Source organism: Manis javanica, chromosome 3 (genome assembly GCF_040802235.1).
Source record: "Manis javanica isolate MJ-LG chromosome 3, MJ_LKY, whole genome shotgun sequence".
Lineage (NCBI taxonomy): Eukaryota > Metazoa > Chordata > Mammalia > Pholidota > Manidae > Manis > Manis javanica.
Genome location: NC_133158.1, coordinates 45,599,797 through 45,622,329, shown reverse-complemented (window position 1 = coordinate 45,622,329; position 22,533 = coordinate 45,599,797). Strand labels below are relative to the sequence as shown.

At 44.4% G+C, this 22,533-nt stretch overlaps 1 protein-coding gene across 3 annotated transcripts in view; it reads right to left on the bottom strand.

Annotated features, from left to right (window-relative positions):
• ERG (ETS transcription factor ERG) overlaps positions 1-17,479 on the bottom strand; it is a 253,124-nt gene extending 235,645 nt beyond the window's left edge. For 2 of the 3 annotated variants that reach the window (XM_073231342.1, XM_073231345.1), the window contains exon 1: positions 17,301-17,479. The gene's annotated coding sequence lies outside the window, so the exon portion shown is untranslated. The remainder of the gene's footprint in view (positions 1-17,300) is intronic. The other variant, XM_073231344.1, reaches the window with a different exon arrangement.
• Positions 17,480-22,533: the final 5,054 nt, after the last annotated feature.

The following is a 22,533-nucleotide window of genomic DNA, read 5'->3' as shown; positions in this document are numbered from 1 at the left end:
GATGGTTCTTACTGAGACGCCCACCAAACAGCCAACCTGAGGGGCCACACCAGGCCGGGGACTGCTGGCAACACCCAGGTAGGGCATCTGGGACAAGGTCGGGACCCCAGGGTTCACAGACACCAGGACAGCCGTGGGCCTAGAGGCCCCCAAGGCCCTTCTACCCAACACCTGACAGGTCACCAAATGCAGGCCACCTCAGAGGAGATGCCAGTCCTCCTGGGCCGTAGGGGGTGTCTTACTGACAAGTATGTACAAAACCTAAGGCCACACTCAACTCTCCTCGTTAATTCTGGGAAAAGAGACAACACAATCATGCACCATCTGGCTCGCCTCTGAACACTCCGTAGTTCTCACAGTGTTACAAACACACCTTTGTTTAACCGGGCACGTTGCTTAACTACATGAGCAGGAGAGAGGAGCAGGGAATGGAGGGGGCGTGAGCTAAATTCTCATCTTCCATAATAGAAAATCGAGAGGGTCCAAACTGAAAACTCATGACAGAGCAGCAGGTGCCCAGGACTTACATATGTGGAGGTAAGCGAGGAACAGCTGAGAGGACAGGCATTGGGTCTCTGGGAAGGTGGAGGGCAGACATCTGCTATTTTTCATAATAAATCCAGAAATACTACTGGACTTTTAAAACCATGCCTTTGTATTATTTTGAGAAAAGTAACAAATCAGAAAAGTGAGAGAAAAAAATGTAAGGAACCTTCAGCATGAATAAACTGAATTGAGCCAACATACAGCAGATTTTGGAGGAGGGGTCAGGAGCCCAGGAAGGCACAGAGCTGGGACCCGGAAGACTATCGTGCGCTCACTGTTGGGACACCTGCCCCAGGATGTGCCCGGGCATGCTCTTCTTCATCATTTTCATACCATGCTTGCTGTTGATTGAGGCCATGTTACTATACAAAAAAACTAAGCATAGCCAAACAATTTAGGGCAGTTATTTGGTGTTATACAAACCTCTTCCCCAAATCCACATGCAAATTTTTTCATCTTTAAAAAGTCTTACAGAGATTACAGTACAAATTCGTGGGTTTTTTTTTTTATTTTTCTGAATGGCACTTTGGCAGTGTGTATCAAAAGATTAAAGACACGTACCTGGATTCCACCATCCCACTTCCAAGAATGTAGCCTCGCCTTCAGTGCCCTCTATGGCATGGCATGGTTTGTGATGGTGATTTTTAACCCTAAAGTAAGTGAGAATACAATTCCTGGGCCCCACCCCAAGGAAAACTTGATTTAATTAGTCTGTGAGAAGGCCTGGGCATCTGTATTCTGCAGCCAGGGCTGAGAACTCTTGGTTTACAGCAAAAAAAAAAACTAGAAACAGCCTAAATGCCCAAGAGAGGACTAGCTGAATCCATCATGATAGGGTCATATGGTGGAATCCCAGTCTTAAAACAATGTGAAAGAAAAGACATTTCATTAAGTATAGTTATTGGTATGGACAGACACTTACAATATGATATTTAGTAAGAAAAAGTAAAAGAGTTATGAAAGTGTACACGAGCTACATACAATTCACTCTGGGAACAAAGTTATATAAAAGAAACACCACTCTTCTCGAATTACACACATCACTGTCAGTAGCCACAGTATCTGAGTGTAGAAATATTTCATTTAAATACTTGTATCTCTCTGTTCTAGTATTTCTGCAATGAACATAGCATAGACATTACCTCCGAAAGTTCAAAATGCTCAGACATGGCACTAGTTTTAAACATTTTAACACTGTTCATGTAGATTTCAGCTCACACCCAGACCTGCTTCAACCAATACACACACACACGGATGCGCATGCGTGCATGCACACACACACACACTCGCCAACAGTTTTGGGGGGCACACTAGTCCCTGCACAGTCTCTGGGGTGAAAGAACAACTTTCCCACAGGTTTCATCTTTCCTTTGTAGGTAACAAAGTGTGCCTGCTTCAAACCCAAAATACTCTTACAACCTTTTCACACCCTGACCTTCTAAATTCACCTTCCCAAAGGCCTGAGGGATGAGGAGGGAGTTGCTGTTATTGTAATAATAATAATAATAATAATAATAATATAATTATACTACAACTAATAATAATGGAAATGTAATAAAGGAAACCAGTGGCTGGATTTGGGACCTTGAGAAAGACAATGAGGAGGTGACAAGTCCCACTCCCCCACGGCCCCAGTTATGGCCACACAGAACCATCCCTCATCACCGGAGGGAAGTGCCGGGGCCAGAGGCAGCAGGAGAGCTGATTTTAACAAGCATCCAGAACCTGCATGCGTTTTCCTAAGAAGCTTCCAGCATGAGGAAAGGGCTGAGTTAAAGATCACGGAGCATAGACCACACCAGGCTTTCCCAGCAGAAATGGAAAGGTGTGCCGTGACCTTGCCCTTTTCCCACCCTGAGATCCAATCCTTTCTCGATGCCTCCTTCCCTGATTCTTGGCGTCAAAGTTATCCAAGTAAGCGTAAAAGCTATCTTCAGAAGGTTTTGAAACTTAAGATGAAAGCAGTCAGGGAATTAAGACCAAACCCCAAATATGTGAGAAAAAGGTTTAACACATGGCGCGTATGAACCGTCTGCTTCCCAGGTCCAGTCTGTTGCCAACTAGTAGCAATCAGGCAGGACACTGCAGAAAGCAGGAAATCTAAAATTAGGTTTCACTACCTATAACGGAGGATTTATGGGATGGTTTAATTGGTAGTCTCAGGACTAAAACCCAAAGTGGAAGAACAACATCTTTCTGGACACAGCCAGGGAGTCCAGTGCCCTTGGTGAACCTCCTCGACAGCAGCACAGGTGCAGGTCTGCAGGGGGACAATGAGGACCCAAGTCTCCTGCTTCTAACCTTGACCGGCACCAGAGCCACAGGCACAGCAGTCCCCAGTCCTTTCATTTAGGGGGCAAATGGTTTCTTTGGTAGAACAGGTCTTCACAAGACACACAAAAACTCAGGTGTACTGAAGAACAAAGGAACCCATTTGCTTCAGTCCTCTCCTCAAATACCACAACCTCGGATAACCCTCGAAGGCTCAGAAGAAGATTCTACTCATCCATGGCTATATCAGTCCACACCTGTGTGTGGCCATTTTCAGTGCTGGCAAGATCATTTGAGAACTTGTGCATTTTGGGGTCACTGTAAGGAATGATTAAATAGTGTGCTTGTTTCAGGTGTTGAGGGATTTCAAGCAGAGGGTTTGAGGGATATGTTGGGTGATGATGGGGACACCATAACAAACGTTCCAGCCCCTGCAGGGTGACTCACAGCTGAGAACCCACAGAAACCACCCACAGCCTGGGATGTAGGAAACCAGGGTCCCAAGTCCCGTTGCTGCTCCACCCGATGAACAAATGTCAGTAGAACTGGCCGTCTTCCTTAGAAGCGTCATTCTAGCCACACTCTCTCCCCAACCTGCGTGGGTCCACTGTGGAGTCAGAGACGCCAGCTGGAATCAAGGCTAAGCCAGAAAGAGGGAGTGACAGCAAAGCAGGAACAAGGATGGACTTTCTGCCTCCAGGGAAAAATGGGGCTCCATGATCAGGATGGCATTCTGTCTTCAAACCAACATGACAGTCGATTTCCTGAGGACAATCCCTTTAAAAGAACCTTCCATTTATAATAATATGCTACCACAAGTTGGGGAGACTTCTTTGCTTTCAGAAATCTTATTTTCTTACAAGAAACTTCAACTTTCCAAAGATGCAAGCACTTTTCCCAGGTCCTACTTGGCTTCTGAAGGCTTCCTTTTAGGCTGTTTTTTAGCACACTGGAGCCTTCCTATACACGAACCACAGGTACCTCGGTGTGTGGAAACCCCTGCAAGGAGATCAGCAAATAACAAGGTCTTTTTCTACCCTAGTGATTAGCAGGGAAGTGGGCTCCTTTAGTACAGCTGGAATCCCCTCAGGCTTCCCTGAATGTGGTCTAAAGAAGAGATGACTTATCCCCAATTCCAGGCTCTGGAGACCAGGCTATCACAATATTTACAGGACTGTAATATATGTAATAGATTATATGTATATATATAATTTATGTAATAGTAATACATCTATTAAAAACTTTTGGGGGAAAAATGCCACACAAAAACCATTTTAAATAAACTGAGCCAAGCTGTGAAACAGCTCTGAAATGGCCTGGAAGCTAAACAGTACTTGATATTTACTTTTTCTGGATACAGACATGGACCTCATGTCGTCACTGACCCTGGGTGGTTAGGATCATAATGTTTTCTAAGTTTCTGGCCTGTTTATAGCCAACAGTCCCAATTAAGTTCAAAGGGATTCTCCAGAAAGTGTACAGTGAAATCATTGTCAACTAAAGCTGCAGGAGATCAAGTATGTAGCTTGTAACATAAACACATTTAATATAAACAAGTGTTTAGGCATATTGTGGTAGATCATCTGATATGACTCTACTTCCAAAAAAATAAATGACAATGCGATTTTACCACTCAGAATCCACTGTCTGAGGAGTCATGGTTTGAAGAGGTATTTTAAGGATTTTTAAGGACAAGAATTCAGAAACTCCTGAATCTGTGCTTCATGTGACCAGGACATAACAGCACTTGGTCGTTTTGCTAATTTTCAAAATTCTGACAAAACCCAAAGTCGGTCTGTAAGACATTACCGAGGGGCAGTTGGGAAGAGGCAGGAACGGCTGGAGGCAGAGGTCCCACAGCGATGCGGTACTGCTCAGAGGGAGGCATCTCTCAAAACGGAGATGACACAGACAAAAGAATTGTTGGAAATGCACCCTTTCCATTCCAAATCCGTGGCCCAGACAGCAACAGGCGAGCAGCTAGGAGGAGGCTCCATAAAAGCACTGGCAGATGCTCTGGGCCAGATGACTACTTGGGCCTCCTCCCTCAGATAGAAGTGGATTTCCTTGTGATGTTCTAGAAAGACGTAGACCACCAGTAAATATCATACTACTTCCTATATCACAAGCTGGAGGGAAGCATTAAAAAAAAAACCTTAATCTTTGTGCCTGTGCACTCACAGCAGCATTACTGATCCTTTGGTTTTCCCTAGAACATAAGGGACCCAGCCATACCCTTACCAGCTCCAAGACAGAACAAGAGGGTTCGTTAGGACCTTCATGCGGCGGAAGAAACGCAAACAACAATCCTAGATTCTTCCCAAACCGCCTGGGTTTCACAACACGCATTTCTCTCCCTTGCTAAGAATTTGGTTTTTCCCTCTTGCACTTTTTCCTGTTTCCAGTATCCTTGGGTCACTTCTAGTAACTGTGCCTGAGCGATCCTGGCAGCTACGGGTGTGGGCGCGTTAGTCAGACTGCCTCACTGGACACTCACCCGCCACCTCTGAGTCAGTTGCCTTTTAATGGAAATACTATTCAATGATCATTTTCATAAAAATTTGTGCTGGCGCAGTTTTGTTTCTCTTGACACTAGCCCAAGTGTTTTTCCCTTCTGATTGATTTTGGGTTTAAACTCAGCATGTCTTTTTTGGTTGTTTATTTTTTAATATATTTCCATTTTTACTGCAGGGGAAACATTAGCGTCAATGCAATCCAGATGCACCAGATCAGCCACACGACCTGCGTTTCTGCAGCCAAGACGGTGGGGGAGCGCTGTCTGCAGAAGCCGAGCACGGCTCCTGCCCAGACCCAGAAGGGAAGGTGGTCCTCCTGGCCACTGACACGCAAGGGGACGCTGGCCTCTCCCTGGTCTTCTTGGGGGCTTGTTTTAGCAAGGGGGTTTCAGCAAACCATCTGATCTTGTCTGGTAAGTACCCTACAGTCTTTCTCAAGTGGGAGAAGCGTGTGGCCAGCGATGCTGCATGTTTAGTGGAGCCCTCAGAGAAATACAAAGGGAGCTGCCAGTTGCCTTTTGCTTTATACCATCAGTCGCAGGCCACACTCGATACAAACGGGCTCAACATAATTCCCTGGCATAACATCCTGGCTTACTTTGAATGCCCTCTTGTCTTTCAATCCTTTCTGAGATCAGCTGCTGGCATCTACCATCTCTTCTCTTACAGTCAGAACCTTTTTCAAAGTTAAGCATTAGTTAGCATTGTGTACTTAAGCTGTGCCCTCCCAAAAGGCTAAAATCAGTTATTGGAAGAAGAAAAAAAGTCTTCCTCTTTTTATGTATAAAGCACAAACCTACCTAAATATAGATACACATACATGTGTATACTGCAAAATCCCAAACAGATCCACCGGGCATCTGTCAGATGGGGTATCAGATTTTCATGTGGGAGAGGGGTAATTAGGGGTAGAAACATCCAAGAAGTCTCTTTAGAGGGCTGGTAGTGAAAAACAGTTGAAAAACACTAACTGACCAGTAACAGGTAACGTGTCACAAAGCATCATCTCCTCTTGCTGTGTTTAGCACCAACCCTCCCTGGAGATATAAATACTGCCTGCGATTCATTCCAGTCTGTTGAGGATGTCCCCATAATTGTTTCTTTAAGTTGGAAACTGAAAATGTTACACTACCCTGGCATACTCTATCCAGTAACACATACATGTCGCCTCTTGTTTTAGAAGCCCATGGGTGTCCGGCACGAAAAACGAAACCAGACAAAAACCAAAAAAATAAAAAAGGAAAGAAATAAAGAGCTCATGCTCTGAGACAAATGAAGCAGATAACTGTACTTATTCAAAAACAGCAACCTATTTTTTAAGTATCTATGAACTAAAGATTTCTCAGGACAGGTTTCATTCCACATTAAGTATTCAGTGCGGCAAACACTTTGTCTTACCTGATCTATTACCAATCTTGCCTATCCCAAAGAGGAAGCATGCATTTAACTTTCTCAAAGATATGTTATACAATTCTTATATTCACTTGCATGGGGCAAAGACTAAAAAAATAGTGTTGAATCTTGTTTCCGTTGCTGGTGTAAACCTAACTAATTCTGATGCTCATGTCCACCTCTTCTTTAATCTGGGTTGGGCCAGATTCATGTCCAGCCTCAGACAGGTACCCTGACTTTCCATAGGCTGTCCACGTACGCTGTTGCGTGTTTTCCTGACTCGTGCTGGCCATGAGTTTTCCTGACTCCTGGCAGAGGAAGAAATGGAGTTGTTTCACTCGGAATCCCACAGGTTAATGTACACCAGCCCCACAGGCTATAGAAACCACTTTGTGTCCACCTCAAAGAAGACTAATTAATGGAGCATGGAAAGTGGAGTATATTTTCTGTTCTAAATATCCAAGGCCAGGGCAGACTTATGAATAATTTTCAAAAATCAGGAAGTCCACAAAAATCCCCACTGTCTTACGAAGATGGCATGGTGCTCATCAAATCTCCCAAAGCCTCTGTCCCCTCCCCTCCGCGGAGGCCCCTGGACCTGACTCCTAGTGGCCAGAGCCAAGGAACGCGCCTGCCTCCGGCAAATCCGCTCCGATTCCCCCTCATTCCCAGACGCCAATTTCCATGAAAACCAGACGGAGGGACAGAAAGCAGGGGCAGGATACTCCACAGGCGCTTCAGATCTGCAGCCTGATTTCATTAGACTCACCGGCTTGTTTCTTTTAGCCCCTCTGCGTGTCATGACAGGTGAAACTTTACTGACGCTGACATCCAAAACTGTGTGGTCCATACAGGTAAGGAAATAAAACCAGCAGAGTGGGAGGTAGGGCTGCAGAGGGGGAGATACGTGAAGGCAGAGGTCAAAGCGAGAGAGAGCTTTAGCAAGGCTTAGATTCTGCTTTGACGTGACTCTTCTGGGTGTCCTTGTCATGTTGCTGAATCCACCCACACTTCCCAAAGCATATGAAAGTCGTTCAGCCTGAAGGGGGGAAAACCTCTACCTACCATTGTCGTTATTAATTCAAATGTAAGTAGACATAGCCGTTTCCAAGAGCGTATTTTGGCCATTTCACACCCACCAACACCCCACTGGAGACATTGGCAGGGAATCCATTTGCGGCTGGGGTAGGCAGCCCAGTGGGGTTTCTGGCACCTTCACTGCACTGCAGCGGACAGCTGCACCCTCGAGCTGACAATCCTGCACTTAGCAGTTTGTCTCCAAGGTCATCACGATGTGGCAAGTTGTAAGGACCCAGCGCAGAGGCCACTGGACACTAAACCTCCCTTAGGAGCCACCCAGCCAGCCCAAGGTTCTGGTTGCCAGAGATGACACGGTTTTTCCTCCGAGTTCAAGCACATGTGGCTTCCATCAACGTGGTCCCGTATTCATTCTGTGTTCAGACCACTTGCCTCGCACGTTCTCATATTTACACGTGTTCACTGAACGTAACCCCAAGTGAATTATTTAAGAAGTCTTAATGTGCTTCAGACTTCTCAAGTATAATTTAGACTTTAAATTAAATTTGTACTCCCATGGGAAACCAGCAAGTTGAATGCACTGCATAGCATCACGCAGACACGCAGAAGGCCTTGGAAGAGAGCGTCAGTTACCTCTGAGAGGATCTCACCTGGTGTCCGAGGCCCCATGTTGAACGAAACAGGACTGCTACCTACATTTGAGAGCACGAGAGCCTACCAGACACAAGGTACATATTCTTGCTTTTTTGTTTGTCCCTGGATGGCCTTACAATGTCGCATCCAAACCTCCAGAGATGTGTAGTCGTATAGATTATGAGACACAGCCCTTGTTTGTTAGTTTTTAGGTTTGGGGCTTTTTTAAATAAATCAGGATATTCTTTGTCCCTTGATATCTGGTTGCCAATAACTGTACTGAATTAGGTGCTAAATTTAATACAGCAATTAGAGTTGAGAAAAGCCACATAATATATGTTACTTAACAGTTTTGTTTCATTTTTATAGGAACCACTGCCTACTGGGAAAAATAAACCAAAACAAGGAAAGTGAAATTCCCTTATTGTGCACTAGTGGTAACGAAAACAAACTATCTACAAGGAAGCGCAGATAAGGAGTTTGCCACAGACCAAGCACTGACCTAACATAAATTTCTTATTCAGGGAAATGTCGAATCTACAAGGAGGTTTTTACTTTGCATAAAAATGAGATTAAATCTTAACTCTCCAACATGCATACGGTAAAGGGCTAAGTTATTCAATGACACATTACACATAGTATGCTGATAATAACAAGGAGCATATGAGCTATGCGAATGACTTTATAAGACTGCCATGAACTTCAGTGTTACACAGTGGGAGAGGCCTGCGTTGAGACGCAATCTGTCACTGCCAAACTGTGTGAATATGTGCTCTTCAATGGTAGTTCTGTAGCAATCCATCTGACTGGTACCCTTAGTTTCTCTGGGATTCTAGCACCTCAAGAAGATTATGCTTCAAAGTGATATATATTATCCTCAAGAAACTGTCTACATGCAAAATAAGAAATGTATCATCTTATAGGATTATCTTTAAATAGAGAATATGCAGGTAAGATTTTTCTGCATGCACTTGTCTGAGCAGGACACCAACCACCGCAACACTATTTGTTACAAGGCAGGCAAACTTTCAGTCTGAACGTAGATATTTTATTTTGTCCATTAAAAGCATGAAGTGAACTGACAGGAAATTATTTATACATCTTCCCATCTTCCTTCCAATTTGAAAACTCCATGTCAGAATTCAATGTTTTATTGCTATCGCATCTGGTTCAATAATGACATTTTGGGTGATATCACCAGTGGTGAAAAAAAGTCACAAAAATTCTATTCCTGTGATTGAGTTTAGAATAGACTTCAGTGATTAATTACATCAAACCTGAAACTCCAGTGCTGAACACTCTAAGCCTGCCCTGGGCAGTACAGTAGTCACCAGCCACCTGTGGCTACTAAGCACTTGAAATATGGTCAGTCCAGACTGAGATGAGCTATAAGTGTAAATTACACACTGGATTTCAAGGATCTAATACAAAAAAATGTATTGTAGAATATGTCATTGATATTTCTGTATTGGTTACATTTGAAATGATACTTTGGATGTGTTGCAATACATGAAATAGATTATTGAAATTAATTTCACCTGTTCCTCCTTGTTTTTTAACATGGCTACCAGAAAATTTTAAACTAGACATGAGACGGGCATTCTGTTTACTTCACCAGGCACTGCTCTGACCTTCCACCAGCTCTGTCCCTGTGCCACCCTGCTCCCTTTTTGTCACTTCCATAAATGGACCCTCTGATATGACCAAAAGAATTTGGACAGCAGAGCCCACACATAAACTCTAGAGTCTGCCTGCATTCCAGGTCTGCTCTGGCTTTTACTGTCTCGGTAACTCTGGGCCTAGCACTCCTAAGCCTCACTTAGTTATTCTGGAAAATGTGCCCAATAAGTACATCTCCTTCAAAGAGCGGTGGTGAGGGTAATAACCACCAGCACGGCCTGGTGAAGTCAACGTCAGTTACCACCCTCCAAATATCACACACTCCCTTCCCTTTTACAAGATGACTTTATTCCCTACCTTTTAACTTCACTCTTGGGATACTGAAATAGGTGTTCTGACTGGACCCTCCAAAAGCCAGGGGGCTGGAGCAGCTCCTGCACCACATGACCCACCTCCCAGGTAACGCTCCCAAGTGCCAGCAGCACCTACCTTCCCCACCCTCCTGCCCACTGCTGCCAGAGCCAACACACGGACATGGCACAGCTCCAGTGCCTTAGGGAGGCATTTTCTAATCTTCCTGTGGTATGGTTTAGATCACTTTCTGATTCAAGATTCTTATTACATGGATTATTTACATTCTTTCTTGTTCCAATAAAGGATTTAAAGTGAACTACAAAGATACATACACTATTACAAAGATTTTTTAAATTCAGAAGTAGATGCAAAATAATAATAAAGATGAGGTTAATGGGAAGCAAGGGTAAGAGCTGTGAAATTAATAAAGGGAAACCTCAGTGAAGTGGATCAGGAGGCTAGAAGGGGAGCCACACCACTCTATGTCAATTATAGGAAGGATTGTCAATTACAGACCCCCGACAAAGGAATCTTCAACAGGAAGCAGCGGTCAATTAAGCCCCAGGAGGGAAAGAAGTACAGAGTGTCTCCTGCAAGAAATCCACTAACCTTGCAACTCAGGCCAGTAAGGAAAGGTCATCACCCTGAACTCTAGGTTTTCTCCAGTGGACTTTGTACAGAACAACCCCTCCCAACTTCCTCCTTCTTCTCCATAAAATTATGTTCCTCTCCTTTGTGTACAAAACTTGGCTATGATTCTACCAGAGCTTGCTCATCTTGAATTGCAATTCTTTCCTATTCTCAAACAAACCCATTTTTACTGGTAAAATATAAGTGACAGCTTTATTTTTAAGGTTAACAGAGCATAAATTGGAGCTAAGACTGCAATAGTCTGCCAGGCAGGCCATGGGGTTCTACCCACATGCTGGGGCACACACAGGCCTCGTGTGAGGACATCCAACCAAATGCTCTAACAATCACTCCTGATGCTATGCCTGAAAATGAAGTTCTCCCATGTGTCTGTCAGAGAAAAGGGCCCGTGTGATAGAGGATAACAGGCTTGCCATGTGTGTTGTTCGGGGACGTCTGAGGTGGCCCCCAACATAGCACATCAGAGCACTTGACACAGAAACACCTTAAGGGCCACTTCCTCCATCACTGTACACTGCAGGGCCCTAGCTCACTGTCACACTGGCAGATGGCACCACTGAAAGGGCCATGCTGTTAAGAGTGTGCACTCATAGCCTTTCTAGGTTTCATGGCATGGGCATTCCTTCCCTTTCTAGATTCCATGGCATGTGCATTCAGCCTTTTCCTAGCTTCTGTGGCAAGTATACTCATTCCTTTTCAACTTGCAGAAGGCATGACCCGAGGCTTACCCCCAGTGCCTTGCACGGCATCAGCTGCAGAATAGAAGGCAGTAACCCAGGCAGCAAGGACAGCTGTCACTCCCCAGTACAGGATGCACTTTCTATCTCTCCCCTGAACTTGCCTTTCTCACCCAGAATGCCCCCTCTTCAATCTGAAGTCTTGAATCTCCACAACCTGGGGTCAGATCTGAGCATAGCCCAGCCTCTGCCTACCCAGCATTCCCTGCATTCGCGGGCATGCACTCCTCCTGCATGAACTTCCACCTGTAGATATCCCAGAGACACTGCATTCAGAGCGAATGCCATTAGCTGTTTGGGGTGAAAAGCGCTGTAGTTTTGTATTGATATTAAATGTAGTTACAAATGCCATCTCAATATACAATGTAACCCCTTCTCTGCCTCCTGGTAGTTTACTCTGGGTTCTACATACTTACGGGATGATTTTCTTGACTTACCTCTGGTTTTGTAATTTGGTTATATAAGGAGAAACTGTTCTTGTGGGGAAGTCTGTTTAACCACCTATATTTACAAGTCTTAGAAAACTACAAAAATAAATAAAATTTTATCATGAGACACAATTATCAGCCAGTTCAGAAGTAATGCTATTTTTGTAAAATCCTCTCACTTTGATGCCCCAAGGACAATCAATAATTTTTCTCTGCTTCAATGGGAGGACTTCTGGTGCAACTTCAGAACTTGGCGTAAATACCAGTAATATGCTGACCTAACATCCCTTCTCCCGAAAAGACTTGCAATATTCCCTGGATCTGATATTTATTGTCATTATTTCTATTTTAGAACTCTCTAGTGAAGTAAACTTTACTGCCAGGGTCAAACAGACCAGAAAGTACTTTTCGATACTGAAGAAGCAAATTTTCCCTCCACTTTTGCTTATTCTGTCATCTTGCTGCCGTATCTGGCACTGCAAAAAGAGCAAGCCTTGCACAAGACAAGTTTAAATCTTGTGCAATTACAGACCCAGATTTGTAAATCTGGCAGCAGGTTCGCATCAGCTTCGTGAGGTTGGATATGATTTTAATGAGAATCCATCCAAAGTATGAGATCTTAGATTGTTCCTAAGCCAGCAGTTGGTTTCTTTGGTAGAAAAGAAACCTCATTTCCCAGTAAAAGAAACTTCAGCTTTCTAATACATTTAGTTTCAAAGCGTTGCATTGAGGTTGTTAAGTGTAAGTGGCTTGTGTTCCCAAACATTTCACTTTACTAGCACACACTTCAGTTATTACGCTCTGCTTAGATCTATGTATGTTCCACGGAAGAATCCTGAAATCTAATTCACTCCTGGAGCCCAGAGTTGTACCTTCATACGTGGTGCCGTAGTAATGCCTGCCCTCTCCCACCAGGCTCCTCACAGCAGCTCCTTTCGATCTCTTCTAGAAGCCCGAGATCCTCATTCACTCCAGCTCCCAGCAGAATTCCAAGTCTCAGTAGCTCACAGAGGAGTGGCATTTTCCCACCGCCAATTCCAATCAGCTGATTACGTTAAGGCAACGGGCAGTTAGCAGACATAGTAAGACCTTGGGTTTCTCCTACACAGCCTGATGTCCATCTTAGTCCAGACAGAGAGGTGACCACCACCAGCTAGTCCAGGTCCACAGAGCAGCTCATGACAGTCCACAGACACACTTCCTCAAAGTGGTTACACAAACGTCCCTGCCTGGAGTGCAGAGAAATGTGCACACTCCAATTTAGTTTTTCTTACTATGCAAAACTTTAGCTATGTTACTAAGCCCCCGGCATCCACAACCCACCATTTCCACAGTCAGAGAGAAGATGAATCTTCCCACCAAGAACAGAGAACTGCTTAACAGAAGTACCACAACGGCGCTGCACCAAACGGAGTTCAAAGCCCCTTGGCCGCCCTGCGTCCAGACCCAGGAGCCAGCCTCCTTCTTCACTTTTAAAGGGAGGTTTGGGGACCTCTGAGGAAACTGTAGTCAGGTGAAAATAAGGGTTTCCTATTTTGAAAAATCACCATAGATGTGCCTTTTTCCTTTCCTTCATTGGAGGGGTGCTTTTCTCCCCCTGGAGACTATTCTGGTTGGAATAATATTATTACTCCTAACAGGCATCCCATTTGAGACACCAGTCGGTATGAAAATCTCATTCCCACTAAAACAATTAAAAAATTTAGGGTTGTTTTGAAAGAAGGCAGTTATAGATCCAGGTTTTAAAAAAATTTAGATATGCCAGTCGTTTGTCCTAGGTCAGATCTCATGTCTAGCTAAGATTATAATTAAAAAGTGATCAGCTAATTCAAAAAGCCTATTTTACACACTTGAAGTATATTTCAGTCTTCACACACACCATTTTAAAATAGAAAAGAAGTTACATAACCTTCCTTTGCACAGCGAGCTTCTGAACATGCATTGAGTCAAGGTAGCCGAACCCCTTACTTTCATTGTTAAATTACTGTTTCTCCTCCATAACCAGGGTCTTCCAGATTATGACAGGTCACTATGAAAACAGAAGAACTTAAAAGTTAGTGTAATGTTAAACCTCAGACCCAGTGCTCCATTTTTAGATGCACCCTTTAATTTCTTGGTGCATCTACATTTTACTTACACTGAAATTTGGCAAAGTAATTTGAGATCACCCGCCTTCAATACCTTCCCTAGATTTGCACTGTTACAAACACGAAGCCTTGAATCCTCTCTCTTTTAAATACTAACATATCTGAAACAAAAGATAAAGTTAAAAGTGGAAAATTTCCCCCTGGCTATTTTGAAAAACGGGCTTAGATGATAGTCCAGCCATTGGAAACTCCTGTTGCTATCTACAGAATAACTGCTTTGAATCAATAAATGTGAGAAGGTGTAAACTGACAGTGCATAACATACAACTAATTACCAACTGTTCATCAGCCTTCTGAGGTGCGAAGGAGAACCAATGAGAATGTCATACAGGGAGCCGGCTGGTAGACCTGATGTGTGGGCAGAACCATTTACTGCAGTGACTTTCAAAATCCCCCCAAAACTCCAGCTCACACACAGGTATCAAAATTATCTGAAGCCATGTCCAAAATACTTGAATACCTCTGTTGTGTCAGCTTGTTTTTCTTACAAATGCTAGTCCAAAGGTCTTGCTAGTTTCAAATCAAGGTGCAGATCATAAACAAAAGCCGCACTTTGAAGGACGGTCCTCCCCGGGAATGCTCAAGAATCCTTCCACACTGGGGAGGAAAATAGGCTCTGTTTTGGCATTCTCCTTCTCATGAGAAAAGCTTGCCTGGGAAGCAAAGGCTGAGCAAGCCGGGCGTGGACCAATCAATCGACCTGCACTTCCTGAGACCAGCTCCCGAGTTAAAGTGAGAGCTGACAGCAGCAGCAAAGAGCTGGGCATTGGCTCATAATGACTTACTTCTGATTTAAGTTACCTTGACCGCATATTGCGTCCCAGACTCCACAGTCTCATGAGAAACTCGTAGGTGTCTCTATGTCAACACCTCCTGAAGGAGTTCTATGAGAAAGCAGGCAGCTTGACATTTATTCAACATGACAATTCTCCCCACCGCTCCATGTCATGTGACAGATGCTGACCGGCTATCGTTTTCATCGGGGAATAGGAAAAAATTTTAGAAACATTAGCCCCTCCGTCTTTTGAAGAAATAAACCCTTCTTTTATATTTTTTGTTGTTGTTGGGGAAAGCTAACATGAAACAAATCAGAGTTAATATTAATTTTAGAAAAAACGTTGAAAGTTTTCTACACCTACTTGTGAAATGAGAAGCGATATATTCCATATATGCACAATATAGAACATTTTAGAACAGTGTGAAAGCTAAAAATCAATTTTGACATCTTTCAGAAATTCTTTACTTCTTATTTCTCTGGCATTCCACTGGGATCTCAGCCCTTAAAACAAATAAAATATCTGATTTTATGAGATTAAAAATACAACAAGATTTTTAATACCAGAACAAAACATGAGAAGTGGAGAGGGAAATGTTTATATACATATGTACATGCAGCCTCAATGCATGATCCATTCAATGGTAAATGCTAGTTTTCAAATTTTTAGCTAAAAAAGGCATATCATATTAAATCCCCAAGAACTCATAATGAAATAATAGATACATGTAAAATAATGTATCACAATTCTACCCTGAATTTCTAAAAATAAAATAATTACAAAGTGTTAGCAAAGAGAAAAAAGTAAAATTTTAAGTGTCACTGCAATTATGTATTCTTAAACAAATAACCCTAAAGATACAGTACCCATTCACGGGTTTAGTGTAATTTCCAAAAGTCACTGACTCAAATCGAAGCTAAGATTACCAAATTGTGAATAGCATTTGTGATGCATCTAGCATTTGCAAATCCTTTCTTTAAAATCATAAAACTTTACATACTAGTCCCCAGCTGGCATAGCTCATCCTGTTTCCAGAGAATTGTAACTTCAATGGTATGATTAGCTCACTTATAATTTGACACACCATTAATTAATTTAACTAGTTGGGTTTTTATATAACTTCTATTGCCTGGTGTTCCTTCCAGCTGATGAAGGAGCCGGCACACGCTGCTGCCAGCAGTGCAGTGGTTAACCCCAGGAATGTGACAGTTCGCCTGGTGATAAGGTGATGGGGAGCTGAGGCCAGTCAAGGGCTCTAAACTTCTTGGAGAGAACTGAAAATACTCAAAAATAGTCCCAATGGTAAACAGACACTACCCCCTATGTTATGTCACTCAGGCGCAAGATTAAAATGTTTTTCAACTCACATTGAAAGTTTTCATAGAAACATGTGGAGTGTGAAATTTGTGACCCTTATAAATACGATCTTTTGAAGAATAAACTAAATTGTTATATCAATGACGAGTCCTATTAAATCCACATCTGCATTAAAATTGTTTAGCCATTTTATTGGGCACTTTGGTCTATGAATAATAGCAACTAAGTCCTATGCTTAAAAATATTAAAAATAACTGCAGTAACTTTTGTAAAATATCTATACTATATATATACTAGCGCAAATGGATGATGGCTTTCAGACAGGAACCAAGAAGACTAGTTGATGAAAACCATTACAGGCTACATATTTAAACATGCCAAGTGTTCCAATTAAAGTGGTAAACTGGAAGCACAGAAACCTAATAGCTGCAGGCTGAGGTGTCAGAAGGCGAAGAGAAACAGACAGAGGCAGCAGAGGAAAGAGCGGGAGCCCGCTTTGGAGCGCGCGGCCAGGGCGCCGTAGGAGGCTTTTCCACGCGCCGAGGGGCCCACCGGGCAGTGACAGCCTAGCTCACACCTGGTCTCTACTTTCAGCCAAGCGAGGGCTTTAATTTAACCTTTGTTTCCAGTACAGACCAGAGCGAATAACCTTTTGCTGGGTGCCCCGGATGAGTCCCCGCGGTCTGCCCCCCAAGCCCTAGCCAGTTTGGGTGTCCTGCTCCACCCAGCCGTGCCCGGCCGCGCACACCTTCCGGGGACCCGGCCGCTGGCGAGCCGTCCCTGCCGCGCCGCACGCCCCACCTGTCCCGGCGCCGTCGGAAGGGACGCCGGGGCGCGCCCTGCGGACCAGCGGCCACCGCAGCGCGGGACTTACCGCAGGCGAGCGCCGCCGTCGGGGAGGGCGTGCCCCGCACGTGTGTCCGCGCGTGTCCGGGCCCGCGGGTGCCCGCGCGCGTGCCTGGCGGGGCGCGCCGGCCGGGCCTCACTGACTCCCTGGGCGCCGACGGGCTCAGCCCGTGGTGCGGGCGCCGGCCCCGGGGAGGCTCCGGCTGCCGCCAATCGCCGAGCAGGGCGGCCGCCCCGACGCGCGGCTCGCCGCCCGGGAGCGCGCGTCGGGGGGCGGGGCGGGGGCGCGCGCACGTGGTCGCGGGTGGGGGCGCGCGGCCAGGTACGCGTGGGCGCGCGCGCCCACAGGCTGGGGAGCGCAGGCGGCGCGGGCCGGTGTCGGCCCGGCTCGGGGTTAGGACGGAGCTGGCGGCTCGGAGGAGGAGGGAAGCGGAGGAGCAGTGGAGCCTGGGACCGGAGCACAGTCCTGGCCCCGCGGGAGGCGGCCCGGGGCGCGCCTCTGGGAGGGGAGAGGAGCGCCGACCGGAGAACGGGCGAGGCGAGGGCAGGGACGCGCGCTGGGCATCCGCGGGGGTGCCCGCTCCTCGGAACTCGGGGTCCCTTTGAGTGGGAAGCACTGCTTTCATCCCCAGCCTCAGCCATTACAGACACCACAGATAATAAAAGTTACCAGTGGCTGCTGCAGTAGGAGTTTAACATGACCACCGACCGCCTTGGACGCCGATCGGAATTAAGACGCCGCCGCCCTCAGCCTCACGAAGCGGAGACGCGGTGCCCAGGCAGGTGCCACGGGCGGCGGTAGTAAGGCCCGGGGTCTCCACCTGCGGCCCTAGCGGTGGGACGCGCCGCGGCAGCTCCGGAGGAGCGGAATGCGGTCGTCAGCATGGCAGACACCCTGGATGGACAGACGGACCGCCGCGGTGACAGCCACCCTCGTGGGAATGGTGTCCACAAGAAACAGCCTCCAAAAGGCGTTGCCGCGAGGTTCGGCTCGTGGGGCTCGGGGCACTAAGCACCCCCAGGTGTGTTAGTTCGTAAGTGAGTTCTGACCTCCGAATGGCGCATACCTGAGTGCTGCCTCTCTTCTCTCACGTCCCGCGGGGACCGTCACGACCGTCCCTGCGTGCTGGCTGGGAACCCATCCCAGAGCGCCCTCCTGCACACACTCCCCTTTCCGACCAAGTGAAAACTACTCATGTCCCTCCCTCTCCAAACTTAAACAGCCAAGAATTTCAGCAAACAGCCAGAAAGAAAGCTAAGTACCCCCACCCCAATAGAAGGGAGGGAATAAGCGCTCCTTTAATTTGAAAAATAATAATTAAAACTCCCTGAACTTTTAAGGCCGTGCAACATAATCTATTAATTGGTCGCTATTAACATGCAGTTTTATTGACCATAGCACACAGAAGTCTGATTGTGAAGGAGGAGTGTTTTCAATGAAAGTGGAGTTATTTTAGCTGCAGACGTGTTTACATTTCTGTGGTTTAGTCTATAACTTTCTCTTTTTCTTGCTTCAGAATTCTGCTCCATGAAGCAAAGCCCTTAGCTCCCAGACATTCCAAAAAGTCTGCCAAAATAACAGAAAAAAAAGCGAGGGAAGAAAAAACACACAGAGACCCCCAAGTCTGGGTCAGGGTCAGGGTTGTAAGTGGGCATGTGAGTATGCCTCCTCCCCACACACTTTCCAGTTAAAAAAAAAAAAAAGCCTTCAGGGCTCCATTTCCTGTTTGCTGGGGAAAAAATAAAATGGGTCTAAGCAGCTGAGTTTAGAAACCGCCCTCTCCAGGACCTATAGATTCTGACAGGATCTTTAACCCTAGAGATGCCAAAATGGGCTCATTAATTTGAGATTCACCATCACAAACTCTACAAGGAAGTGTTTCTCTTTTAAACCTTCATAAAGCTGCAAGTGCATTCCTAGGAAATTTCTTGAACATACACACACACCATGGTAAATGGGATACAAGTGCACAGCACCTCTCGATAGGTAGTGAAGAGAAGATACCAATAAAAATAAATATTGAAAACAGAACAGGTCCCTGACAAGTATACATCCTGTTCTTCCTGAGGTTACCATACCAAGAACAGAATGCATGTTAAAAGGCATTCAGTTAGTAACAGGGTCCTGTCAACTTAAACAATCTGTGCTAGAGCCATCATTTGTAAAATTGATTGATTTCTCTGAATTGCACACTCATGTCCCAGGATATTGCAAGTTAACATGGTCTTAAAAAATATGCAACCTGCCTCTCCCCTTAACTATCAATTGCATATTTTGGTTGCTCTTCTAACTATGCTCCCAATTTTCCAGATTCAAGAAACCTCACTGTTTTGAAATCTTTCTCGTAGCCACTACTTTTCAAAACTCACCACAGGGAGCCCTTACATTTAGTGGTGCTTTGAAGTAAATAGATCCTCAACCTGTCAGATAAACTCAGCAGTCCTCTGGACAAGGACTCAACTTTATAATAAACACTACAGTACCCTAGCAAACTTTCTCCATCATCCTCACTAGTAAGAATATTACAATGCAGAGCAGTGCTGAATATATTATGTGTGCTAGTTGACAAAAGAACATGTTTGATGAATAAAGAATGGCACTTTAATAGTAGAAATAACATGATTTCAACAATCCAACTTACGCTATTGAGAACAGAAATGACAGGTTCAGAAAAACCACAATATTTGAAATGGTATCACTTCTAGCCTCTCCCTTGTTACTGTTCCCCAAAAGACACCAATGCCCACAGAGAGGGGGAGAATTTCTTAAAAGGCAAAACACACGCTGATCTCTCTCCAAAATCTTAGAACCCAGAATCCCAGAGCTGTGTGCGGAACTTATGATCCCATCTCCTTCAAGTGACTGCATCTTGTAGTTGTAATTAGGAGGTTCTTTCTGTTGTCTAACCCCCCATCTACTCCCACAAAATTCTCTTCTCATCAGCTCCATAATCAAGACCAAATACTAGCAAATCAGCTTCAATATCAACTGAGTTAATTTGAGAGAAGAGCCTAACACAAGTAGTGGAGACAAGTTCACTATCTGTGCTACATGACAAACATGAAATACAATAATTCTAACTTAAAGTATCATTCTAAAAAGGTTTTTATAAAAACCACCTTGACACACCCCATAAGAATTAGTATTTTTAAGTATTTCATACACAAGATGGTCTTCTTTCTGTGTAAAGTTTTGCAGTCAACTTAATTCTTTTTGAAATCCCTTTTATCCAGAAGATGTTTTGGATTAATTTAAGTATTTGTTACTGGATAATGTCAAGCTCTTGCTCAATGAAATGCCCTGCATTGGGTTGTCACACCTGTTAAATATAAGTCTCCTTTTCTTTTGATATTCTGAGAAGGGCCTTAAAAGGTTTACATCCTTCAATATGGAGATTTAATTGCTTTTCTATAATAAAAATAATCCTTATAAAATCAGATCATGGATATTTCAAAGCTGAAAGAACTGTTGGATTGGAATGTGAAGGTGGCAGTTCAAAAAGCCTTCCACTTTTAATATAACATGCATGGAGTTAGGAGTTATAAAGACCTGGTTATCATTTTGCAAGGTCTGGTCTTTGTTGTCCTGGCACGGAGTGTCTTTGAGCTTACTTTATGGCTTATCAGTTCTTTATGTGCATGTGTTAAATATGGAAAGGGTAGCATATCCCTCTGCTGTAAATGCTCACAAGGGAGGAAGTCTTAGAGCCCGTTTTAAATGAGGTACTGAAGTGAGGTTCCCACACTGACACATCCATATCTTCAGTGAACTCAAATCTGGCATCAATCCATTTTGAAGGACAGCGTGGTTGAGAAAGGAAGCATTGTGCTTGCTTCAGCTGTTGGCCATTTCCAGTTGTTCATGCCATGAGCGCCCTGCCCCTCCAGCAATTGGGACCTCTGGTGATAGAGGTGGATGCCTAGGGCTCTGCCCATTCCAAGTTTGACCTTCCCTCGGGACAATTCAAGACAGGGTAAGGAGGAGAATAAGTGTTAGAACTCTAGAGTTGGGGATCTCAATGCAGCTTCCCTGGGTCCCTCTCCCTACCACCAGCGTCATTCCATCCTGACTCGGTCATTGATTGCCAACTATCACTAAAGGACAAGGTATACATTCTCTTGAGAGATTTGTCAACCTACCACAAAAGCATTACTATTATCTTTTATTGTCTGCTGCTAAGAAGTCAGTTTTGTGTTCTTTACCCTTCCAAGACAAATTTGTTTCATGCAGCACTCTCATCCTCTGAAGCACTTTTTCAATCTACGTCAGAAATAGTTTGTCTTCATACACACAGCAGTTCTTAATAACACGTGGTGACCACAAACGGCTCTGTAAAATTGCATAATGCATAATTCCTATCAACTTGCATAATGCACAAAATAAGTTGATATGAACCACATTGTACATCTGTCAGTGAGCTTTGGTGACAAAGGTTATACAAAATGCATCAAGAGATTATATTTGTATTTTTTTAATGGAATTACATATCAGGAGATTTGCTCCAGCTCTCCTGATGATTATACTTAGGCAATTTGCTTTTGAGCTTCATATATCCCGGCACTAAATCTGCCAATTAACAATTTTGTCATGTACATTTTCATCAATGTGATTACTCATGAGTGCAAAAATAATTGCATATTTAGAAAATTGAGACAACTTCTCAGTAACTTTTTGGTATTGATAAAGGCATTGGCATAACAGTACATCAATGCAAATAAATCATTACCTTAATGACTTTCTTTTGCATACTAGAATAGTAAATTACCCTCTTGTGATTACGGGTGACTTGATAAAATTCTAATGCATGAAAAGCCTATTTCAGATAAAATGCACAGACAATTGTCGAGAAATGCATCATAACAGGAATCCAGCACGTATCAGCCGTATGACCTTGGACAAGTCACAACTTCTTGATAGAAGCCTCAATTTTCTTATCTTTTAACTGAGAATATGAGAATGAGTGATCTCAAATATGCTAAACACAGGACCTCCCAGGGAAGAACTTGGGTTATGCATCTTCATACCTCTACTTTTGGGTATAGTGACTAATTAATTGATGAATTGAGGCATGTATCAGGAATTATACTCCTCTTTGATAAGCTCTGATACCCACAGCTCTTGGTCCTGTCTCACAGCCATCATGCAAGGGTAGAGCCCTCTAGGGACGGATTCCTTTGTGTTTGGGTCCTATACCTACCCGGCGTCAAGTGGAGAACCGCAGCCATACAGAGGTGATCTGGGCCCTGCCTCCACATCAGAA